Source organism: Phoca vitulina, unplaced genomic scaffold (assembly GCF_004348235.1).
Source record: "Phoca vitulina isolate PV1807 unplaced genomic scaffold, GSC_HSeal_1.0 scaffold77, whole genome shotgun sequence".
Lineage (NCBI taxonomy): Eukaryota > Metazoa > Chordata > Mammalia > Carnivora > Phocidae > Phoca > Phoca vitulina.
The window spans coordinates 2817433-2829172 of record NW_022589780.1 but is presented as its reverse complement, the minus strand read 5'-3'; positions in this window follow the sequence as shown (position 1 = coordinate 2829172).

The window sequence follows — 11740 nt, the reverse complement described above, 5'->3', positions numbered from 1 at the left end:
GACAAGAAGATATAACAACTGTAAATATTTATGCACCCATCATAGGACCACCAAATACATAAAACAGTTAAAAACAAACATAAAGGAACTTATCAACAATAATACAGTAATAGTAGGGGACTTGAACACCCCACTTACATCAATGGACAGATCATCTAAACAGAAAATCAACAAGGAAACAATGGCTTTGAATGACACACTGGAACAGATGGATTTGACAGATATATTCAGAACATTCCATCATAAAACAGCAAAACACATATTCTTTTCAAGTGCACATGGATCATTCTCCAGAATAGATCACATATTAGTCCACAAAACAATCATCAATAATGTCAAGAAGATCAAAGTCATACCATGCATTTTTTTCTGATCATAACGCTATGAAACTAGAAGTCAACCACAAAAAAATATCTGGAAAGACCACAAATACATGCAGATTAAATAACATGCTACTAAACAATAAAGGAAGAAATAAAAGTATATGGAAACAAATGAAAATGAAGACACAGCTGTCCAAAGCTTTTGGGATGCAGCAAATGCATCCATAAGAGGGTAGTATATAGCAATACAGGCTTACTTCAAGAAGCAAGAAAAACCTCAAATAAACAACCTAACCATATACCTAAAGGAGCTGGAAAAAGAACAACAAACAAAACCTAAAATTAGCAGAAGGAAGGAAATAATAAAGACTAGAGCAGAAATAAATGATATAGAAACTAAAAAACAAACCAAAAAAAACCCCACAGTAGAACAGATCAATGAAACCAGAAGCTGGTTCTTTGAAAAAAAAAAAAATCAGTAAAATTGATAAACGTCTATCCAGACTTATAAAGAAAAGAAGAGAGAAAAGATTCAAACAAACAAAATCACAAATGAGAGAGGAGAAATAACAACCAGAACCATGAAAATACAAACAATTCTAAGAGAATATTATTAAAAAGTATATACCAACAAATTGGAAAAACTAGAAGAAATGGATAAATTCCTGGAAACATATAAACTATCAAAACTGAAACAGGAAAAAATAGAAAATTTGAGCAGACCAATAACCAGCAAAGAAATTGAATCAGTAATCAAAAAACTCCCAACAAACCAAAGTCCAGGGCCAGATGGCTTCACAGGCCAATTCTACCAAACACTTAAAGAAGAGTTAATACCTATTCTTCTTAAACTATTCCAAAAAATAAAAAGGAAGGAAAATTTCCAAATTCATTCTATGAGGCCAACATTACCCTGATACCAAGATACCAAAACCAGATAAGGGCTCCACTAAAAAAGAGAACTACAGGCCAATATCCTTGATGAACATGGATGCAAAAATTCTCAACAAAATACTATCAAACCGAATCCAACAATACATCGAAAAAGATCAATCACCAAAATCAAGTGGGATTTATTCCTGGGTTGCAAGGGTGATTCAATATTTGCAAATCAATCAATGTGATACATCACATCAATAAAATAAAGGATAAAAACCATGTGATCATTTCAATAGACGCAGAAAAAACATTTGACAAAGTACAGCAACCATTCATGATGAAAACCTTCAACAAAGTAGGGCTAGAGGGAACATACCTCAACATAATAAAGGCTGTCTATGAAAAACCCACAGCTAACATCATCCTTAATGGGCAAAAACAGAGTTCTCTCCCTAAGATCATGAACAAGACAAGGATTTCTATTCCCACCACATTTATTTAACATAATACTGGAAGCCCTAACCATAGCAATGAGACAACAAAAAGAAATAAAAGGCATCCAAATCAGTAAGGAAGAAGTAAAACTTTCACTATTTGCAGATGATGTGATACTCTACATAAAACATATGAGACACTCCACCCAAAACTTGCAAGAGCTGATACGCGAATTCAGTAAAGTCACAGGATAGAAAGTCAATGTACAGAAATCTGTTGCCTTTCTATATACCAATAATGAAGCAGCAGAGGAAGAAATTAAGAAAACAATCCCTTGTACAGTTGCACCTAACACAATGAATAGGAATAAACCTAACTAAAGGGGTGAAAGACCTGTACTCTGAAAACTATAAAACATTGATGAAAGAAATTGAAGATGACAGACGTGGAAAGACATCCCGTGCTCATGGATTGAAAGAACAAATATTTTTAACATGTCTATACTACCCAAAGTAATCTGTACATTTAATGCAATCCCTATCAAAATACCACCAGCATTTTTCACGTAACTAGAACAAACAATCCTAAAATTTGTATAGAACCACAAAGACCCCAAATAGCCAAAGCAATCTTCAAAAAGAAAAGCACAGCTGGAGGCATCACAATTCTGGACTTCAAGTTATATTACAAAGCTGCAGTAATCAAAATATTATGGTACAGGCACAAAAATAGACACATAGATCAATAGAACAGAATATAAAACCCAGAAATAAACCCACAACTATATGATCAATTAATCTTTGACAAAACAGGAAAGAATATCCAATGGGAAAAAGTCTGTTCAACAAATGGTTTTGGGAAAACTGGAGAGCAACATGCAAAAGAATGAAACTGGACCATGTTCTTACACCATATACAAAAATAAATTCAGAGTGGATTAAAGACCTAAATGTGAGACTTGAAACCATCGAAATCCTAGAAGAGAGTACAGGCAGTAACCTCTTTGACGTTGGCCATAGGAACTTTGTAGATATGTCTCCTGAGGCAAGGGAAACAAAAGCAAAAATGAACTATTGGGACTACATCAAAACAAAACATTTCTGCACAGCAAAGGAAGCAATCAACAAAACTAAAAGGCAACCTACAAAATGGGAGAAGACACTGCAAATGACATATCTGATAAAGGGTTAGTATCCAAAAAAATATAAAGAACTTATGAAACTCAACACCCATAAAACAAATAATTCAAAAAATATGGGCAGAAGACATGAACAGCCATTTCTCCAAAGAAGACATACAGATGGCCAACAGACACATGAAAATATGTGCATCATCACTTATCATCAGGGAAATGCTAATCAACACTACAGTGAGATATCACCTCACACCTGACAGAATGGCTCAAATGAACAACACAAGAAACAACAGGTGTTGGTGAGGATGTAGAGAAAAAGGAACCCTCACACACTGTTGGTGGGAATGTAAACTGGTGCAACCACTCTGGAAAACAGTAAGGAGGTTTCTCAAAAAGTAAAAATAGAACTACCCTATGATCTAGCAATTACACTGCTCAGTATTTACCCAAAGAATACAAAAAGACTAACTCAAAAGGATACATGCAACCCTATGTTCATAGCAACATTATTTACAATAGCCAAATTATGGAAGCAGCCCAAGTATCCATTGACTTATGAATGGATAAAGAAGATATGGTGTATATATATATATATATATATATATATATATATATACACATACACACACACACAACGTAAGATATGGTATACATAATATATATTATATATATAATAGAATATTACTCAGCCATAAATAAGAATGAAATCTTGCCATTTGCAATGACATGGATGGAGCTAGAGAGTATTATGCTAAATGAAATAAGTCAGTTAGAGAAAGACAAATACCATGTGATTTTACTCATATGTGGAATTTAAGAAACAAAACAAGTAAGCAGAGGGGGAAAAAAAGAGAGAGAACCAAGAAACAGACTCTTAATTATAGAGAACACACTGATGGTTACCAGAGGGGAGGGGGATAGGGGTGATGATGGGGATTAAGAAGTGCACTTTGGTGATGAGCACTGGTTGATAATATGGCATTGTTGAATCGCTATATTGTACACATGAAACTAATATGTCCACTAATTAGGATGAAACTAAAAACTTAAAAAAAATTTTCAGCTCCTCTGAGACACCCTCTCTGACCACCTTTTCTAAAGCAATTATCCCTATTTTTCCTACCCTATCACTCCCTACCTCATCCTGTTTTTTTAGTTTCTCCTTCTTGGTTCTTAGTGATGTCTGAAAGTTCCTTATTTATTTGTTTACCTATTCATTGTTTGTCCCTGCTCTATGAGAACAGGGACCTTATCTGTCTAGATGACTGCTAGAGCTTTAGCATAATGCATAGTGCTCTATAGGGTACTGGTGCTCTAAAAATATTTATTGAATGAATGACTTTATAATGTGTTTTATTTTAAAAAGTGCTTTCATGTAAATTAATTTCTCACAAAGCCTGTGAGTTTGGGATTATTACCATCGTAGTCTTAGGGATGCAGAAACTGAGGCTCAAGAAGGTATGTCCAATGTTACATAATAAGGTAGCCCTGAACTTGAGTTTTCCAATTCTAAGTACTGCTCTTCCCACCAGCATACTTTGCTTCTAACTAATGACGGTATGTTGCCAAGCAAATGTTAACTGATTCTTTGATAATCCTTACTGTCGGTTCTTGGAACAGCACTGTGAGCTGTGCAGACTGTCTCCAACTCCCGACTTAGGGACACTCCCCAATCCATGAGAGTGAAGTGAACCAGAGGAGTCAGTCAGTGGAGTGGGAGAAAGTATTATGGATCAGGCAGCAGGAGTCTGGGTTTCTAGGCTCGACTTGGCTTCTATTGTACTTCATTTTCCTTTTCTGTAAGCCTCAGTGTGTCTTTCTGTAAAATGAGTAGATTGAACTTGCTGACTTCAAAGATTCCTTCCAGTTCTGACATTGCATGGGTCTCTGCAATGTGTTGATTTTTTCTCTGTTTCCTTTGCAGTGCTTCCCATTGCTGCAGAGGAGGAAGAACACCGGTAAGTGTGTGAGGTGGGGGTCACAGGTGTCATGCAATGGGGCTGAGCTTCTCAGTGGTACTCATGAGCTGGCTGATCTGGTTCCTGACCTATCAATGGCCTAGATGCAAAATCTGGAAACATCCTCTGTCTCCCTCCAGTGGGCATTTCCTGACCTCCTCCAGCCTTTCCTTCTGGAAGGGAGTGAGCATGCAGAACTTTATTTCTCAGATGGAGGGTTTTCTCTGGTCAGGGAGCCAGGGGAGGATTTCCCTAAAGAACTATCAGCAAGTGGCAGCCATCCATATGCTTCCCTTGTTCTCAGGTGCCTACTCTCCACCAGGAAGTATATTAGGGGTGGGAGGTATGTTGGAAAAGGAATAAGTAAACAGAAGGTAAAGGAGAGAAACATGACATTTAGGATTCAATGTCTGTGATAGTCCCAACACCTGTTTTATCTGAAAGGCTTCTAATAGGGTTAGTTAGGACTGAGGGAAAACATATAGCCTTGAAGGGAAAAATTCTCTCTTTTTTCTAACAAGTTTCTTTGCCTTCTGCCCCTGGTGTCCTACTTGGGGGTGGGCAAGTTAGTGGCATTCTGGGAACAACTCTCTTTCATTGAGGAGGACACAGCTGTCTGGAGGGGATACCCGGTTTGGAGAGGAAGAGAAAGAAGGATACTGGCCAGGAATGAATTTGCTGCCAGAGTCCGAACTCCTGGCATTGGCTCAGATTTGCTGAGGCCATGTAGGCCATCCTCCTGGCTCTAGCCCGACCTCAGCCATTCCCATTGGCTACAGTTTTTCTTCAGGATGAGCTCATGACTTGATTGAACATGGTTTCTAGGTGGCAGTTAGGGCTGAGGGTCACAGAAGCAGAAAGGCATCAATGATCAAGTGGCAGGCTAAGAGCCTGTGTGAGGCAGCTTAGGGAACAATTGGAAGAGATGACCTGATCTCTTGCTCCTGAAGACCTCCCCCAGTAGTTGGAGCCAGTTTGGGCACAGTTTTACCTGAAGGCAGAGAGGGTATCTGGTGACCTCTCAAGTACTTTCCCACCTTAGGATCTTGAGTTCTTGGGTGGTGGCTGCTAGAAAAAAAGAAGAGTTGTCAGGGCGAGGTGTTTATTTGCACTGCCATGACAGCAGATGAGAGGGGACCTATTTTGAAGCAGGAACACTGCGTCGATCAGCATACAGCATACATCTGCTCTTCCACTCCCCACCTCCTCCCCCATCACCATTCCAGCACTTCTTGCTGAGCACAGTTCCTGCTTTGCAAAAGCGACTTCTGGGGACACAAGATCTGTGGGCTGCCCATCCTGGGAGAAGAACAAACTTCTCCATTTCAGAGACACCAGCTGCAGAGGCTAAAAAGAAACCCTTCAGACTCTGAAATAGTGACCCCCTCAGATGAATGTTACTTGCAGCTGCCAAGTTGCCTCATTAGAATGTCTGTGCCAAGCTCAGTCAACAGGGCTGAATCCTGGAAGGGTGGGCCCCAGGTGGCTGAGAGGTCTGTGGCTTCCTGAGGAAAGAGAGGTGTCTTTTAGGGGGTGGGCCCAGGCAGAAGAAGTTGCCACGTGCAAAGCTGAGCTTGGACTAGTTTTTGTCCTACTTCTTTAGGTTAAAGTTTGAAAATGTCTATTTAAGGGCAAACGTGAACACATTGTCTCAGGCCTATCCAAGGACCATCTGGCACAAATTATGACTTTATGTGTATGTGGCAACCGAAGCAACAAGGCACTGGGAATCAAAGGACCTAAATTTTAGTCCAAATTTTATTACCAGCTCACTGTATGAGCCCAAATAAGGAACTCCCTATCTCTGGACCAGTGTCCACATCTATAAAATGGAACTTATTGCATGGAGCTCTTGTATGCATCATACAAGATAGTGCGTTAAGATGTCAAAATGCTGAACAAATATTATTTCTGAGATCTAGCTCAGGGAAGGAGCAGAACTCTCTGGTTTTTTATTCATTTATTTTTGGAATATGTAATACCTTCACATGTCTCAAACTTCAAGAGATATGAAAATAAAAATTCTTCCCACCTCTGTCTCTCAACCACCCAGCAATCCTCTTGGAGGTGACCAATGTTACCAGCTTCTCGGGCCCTTGATGAGTTTAAAGGTCTGAAGTGAGTTTGCTAGACAGGACGTCAGTGGAGGTGGCTGCCTGATTTGGAGTGGGGGGGGCGTCCTGCTGAGGAGAATGTGTGGGAAACGCAATGGAGAAGGAATTGTGGAGCGGGAAATGTGGGGCAGTGGTGGAAGAAGCATGAGTTTGGATGTCGGGAGGCCTGGGACCCAGTCTTGACTGTTCCACTCACGGTTGAATTATCTTAAGAACCTTCCCCTCTCTGACCCTCAGTGTTCCATCTGCACATTAAAACTGTTGTGCTCTCATATGCCATTCTGACAATTTCCACCAGAGTTGAACAGATATGATGGAGGAGAGGACCAACCAGGGACATTGTAGAGAAAAAAAAGCCAAGGAATTGATTCAAAGCTGAAAATTGAATATGATTTACATATGTCATCTTCTTCATATTAAGATCAGTCAGCTGAAGGGTTCTCTGACATGCTACTGCTTTTGTCCTGGTGGTCTCACTGACAGAGGAAACCTTTGGCACGGTCTTCACAGGAGGACATTAGGAATGTCCAACTTGCTTCAACATATGTAGTGCTGCCCAGGCCCAAGAGGATGGGCTGAAGGACCTCTGACAGCTGTGCTATAATGGTCCAAGAATCCACCAGCACAGTGTTTCCCAGATTTTACATATTTGTGAATCAACTTCACAGTTTTTGCCATCACTTCATCCCGTGCCAGTTCATACTTATTTTTTTCTTCACATCAATCTGATTTTAAACAATAACCTTACTTGAAGCCATAATATCTATGGAATTAGTGTTTGCGCTACTAGTTACATCTTTCCTAGTAAATACTGAATTCAATATATATCTATCCTGATTCAAAATGTCAGTGGATCACTCCAACTCATCCTGTGCATATATACAAATACTGGAAAACACAGAGGTAGCAGTAACACAAACCAGCAGGTCAGAAGGAGGTTCAGGCCTTCAGGGCCCACTCCAAGACTCACTAAGTGCTCTTGGGCTCCCTGAAACACTACATACTCCTTCCAAGTCCTCATATCATGTTATGCAAGCATGAATTGCTCCTGAGATGGAAATAGGTTCTGGGGCCTAAACGGAGCTCCCTCCTTCTAAACAAAATCCACAGTTCTCAATGGCCTCACAGATACTGAAGTGAGAACACTTGACTAGGGAACCAGAAGATCTAGGTTCCAGTTTTGGCTCTGCCATTTTCCAGCTGTGTGACCTGGGGCCTGTCCCATTCCCTCTCTGGGCCTTAGTGTCCCCAACTATAAAATGACTAATTTGGTCTAATGGCCTCAAGGGTATCTTGCTGCTCTGAAATTCAATGACTCCTTCACTTGTAGACCTCACACTTCTGCTTAACCCATTGGCTTCCAGCAGCTTGTAGAGGTGAGAGGCTGCTGAGCTGACCTCCTCCTACCTCTGTACCAAATCCTCCCTGAGGCCCCTTGCCCCCAGTACACAAAACTCCTTTTGTTGCCTGAAGCCATTCAGGGCTTCTCTCCAGGCTCCTGCAGAAGTGGCTGAGGTGACGTGGGGGGTAATAGCTGGCCTGTAACAAGAGCCTGGCTCCCCAACCCAACTGGCTCTGGCCTGGCTGCAAGCTTGGCCTTAGCACCAGACTCTGTGTATCAGCTGTCCCAGACCCCTCCCTCCAGCTCTAAGGGGGCAGGGAGACCAGTTTCAAGGGGAAAAAATAGAAACAAATACATTAATTTAGGTGTATTTATTTAAGCTGCTGTTGGGTATCACTTCCAAGGCTCAGGAGGGCAGGAGACTGAAATAACGAGCCAAAGAAAATCAATAATAATAATTCAATTAACTTTCTTTCTTTTGAAAATGACCAAATCATTCTTGTAACTAATTCTTGACAGATTTGGCCATTTAACATTTGCTATTTCTTGAAGAATATTTGCAGGGTATAACTTACCTAGCATTTGACAAATAGCTTATCCAGCAACTTGGAATAGTATAAAGATCTACTTAGTTAGGGGGTATCTGGAATTGATTATCATTTGAGACAGGAAATCTTTCAACCATGATCTATAACGAATTCAGCCAATGCAAAAATACTGGACTGTGAGTTGAGAATTCTAAGATCTGGTCCCAGGTCTGACATTAACTCCTTCTGTGACTTTGACTTAGTTTTTTCCTTTCCCTGGGCCTCAATTTTCTCATCTGGAAAATAAAAAGGTTGAAATAGAAGGTCCCAACGTCCTTTGTACTCAGATTCTGTGTCATCCTTGACCCTCCACCCCTGCCAGAGTCAGAGTGAAAGGAGGGAGAGGTGGAGATAGGGTCAGTGGAAAGGGCAATTTCAAGATGTTCTTTGGGATTGGAGAAGGATTTCCAGACCTGTGGAGGAGTGTAACAGCTTCCTTTTGGGTCAAAAGGGGCTGGGAAGCCCAGGTTCCCAACGCCTGTTTTCAGGAGTGCAAAACAGAAAGTCAGACCCAGGTTTACAGATGCAGGTCAGGCAAATGTCCTGAGGCACAGCCTAGTGGGACATTTTCATAGCCTGGACCAATCCAGAATATCAGAGCAAGGCCTGGATGGCATGGGATAACTACCCGGGGGCTAGGAAGGGAATGAGAACTGCAGGAGGAATGACAGGTCTGGAAAAGATCTGGGAAGTGTTATTGGACACTTCTACCAGAACATCCCATAAATCCTTCAAACTCAACACTAAACATCATTATTCATCATCATATTCCTGGAAACTTTCTCCTTCTACAGGACTCTCTTTCTTGGTTAATGCACCATCATCCACCCAGTCAAGCAAGAATCCTGGGAATCATCTGGACTCCTCTGTTTCTCTCATTTGCTGTCATCCACTCGCCAAATCATGGCCAAGAAACTTCTTTGTAATGTTTCCTACTTCTGCCTCTTCTTTTCCATCCACACTAAGATAGCCTTCCATCTCAGACCTTAGCAGCTCTGGCAGGGATGGTTGCTATGGCTTCTTAACTGGTATCCCTGCCACCATGCTTTCCCTTCCAGTCCATTTCCCATACTGCTGCCAGAGTTCACTCTTATTTTATTTATTTATTTATTTATTTTAAAGATTTTATTTATTTATTTGACAGATAGAGACATAGCGAGAGAAGGAACACAAGCGGCGGGGGGGGGGGGGGGGGGGGGGGCGGGGGTTGGAGAGGGAGAAGCCGGCTCCCCGCGGAGGAGGGAGCCCGATGTGGGGCTTGATCCCAGCATCCTGGGATCATGACCTGAGCCTAAGGCAGACGCTTAACGACTGAGCCACCCAGGCGCCCCCAGCGTTCACTCTTTAGGAGAACAATTTGGTCATGCTCAAAAACTTTTGATTGTTCCTTACCTTTGGTCAAAGTCCAAATTCTTTGCATTGGCATTCAAGGTCTTTCACAACTTAAACAACCTATCTTTCTTTCATCTACTGACACATCCTCACATTTCTGAGCTCCATGGGACAACTCCCTATTTCTTATACATACAATGAACTCTCATACTGGACTCTTCACTGGGGGTGTCTTTACCAACAACCCCCCTCCACTTGGCCTGTTAAGCCATCCTCTAGATTCCCTTTCCATCAGTTCCACATCTCTATTATAACAGAACATATTGTTCCACATTTACCTCCTTTCTTTCCTGTATCTCCCACAGACCATGCGTGTACGAGAGCTCTATCTGACTGACTCCTGTAGTCCCAGTACTAAACACAGGGCCTCACATAAACAATGAATCTGGCAAAGACTGTCTTTTATTTTTGATGGCATAGCAAAAGAACTGCTGGTAATCAGGCTAGTGACTTCTTCCTCTCAGCAGACTTTCTTCTCTATCATTTCAGCTCTGCACTTGCTATTCTAAATTGACACACAGACCCCACTGTCTCCAGATGACAAATTGTCTTGAGATGGGGCCTTGAAGTTCCTGTAGTTCCAGCTAATGGTGCAGATCCATGTAAAACACATTTCCACCAAACCCTGGAAACTTTGAGGTTGCCTTACATCTCAAGGCAGGAAGGGCACTTAAGGACCTTACTAACCAGTGGTTTTCAAACCAAATACTGAGGAACTCTAGAGTTCCCAGAGATTCACTGGGGTATGTGAAAGGAAGGCAGAGTTGAGGGGTGCTTCATTCAACCAACTCTATTTTACCTTTTGGAGATTTCATGAAGATTTCATTTGGAGACTGGAGTTGACCACATAAAAGTAGATGTTGGAGACCACTGCTCTAGTCCAGTGCTTAACAGCTAATGGCCTCCCTTTTATATCATGCCTGCTATGTATCCACTTGGGTTTGGACCAAACTCTCCAGGTATGGTCAAATATCCCTCTACATTCTGTACTCAGTTGAAAGTTCTTATTTATATAGAACCAGAATCTGCCTTACAACTTTCACCCAGCTGTCTCATTTTCACCCCTTGGAGTCTCATGGAAGTTGTTCCTTCTTCTCTATGACCTATCTACTGGCATTTAGAATTTCCAAAAGTCGTAGATGGAAGTGACTTTGTAGTTCATACGGTCCAATGCCTTCATTGTAGTTGAGGAGCTCAAAGCCCAGAGAAGGCAGATGATCTGCACAACAGCAGGCAGCTCATCAGTGGTAAAACTGAGACTAGAAGCCAAGTTCCCACTCATCTATAACGTCCTCCCCTGAATCTGTCTTTCCCCAGGGTAAATCGCTCCAACTCCTAAAATGATTCCTCACAATCCTGATGACTATTCCCTAAACTTACTCTTGATTGACAGTAACCAGTGGCTGAAGATCAGCAGCTCAGCTGGTGAGAGCTTTATGGCACCCAGGCTTTCACTGGCCTGGGGTAAGGGCAAAGGCAAAGGAAAGCAAACTGGCATCAAAAACAGAACTGTTCCCTCACCACAGCCTGGAGGCTGTTCTCCTCCTCCTCCTCTTTCCATAGGGCTAAATTCCA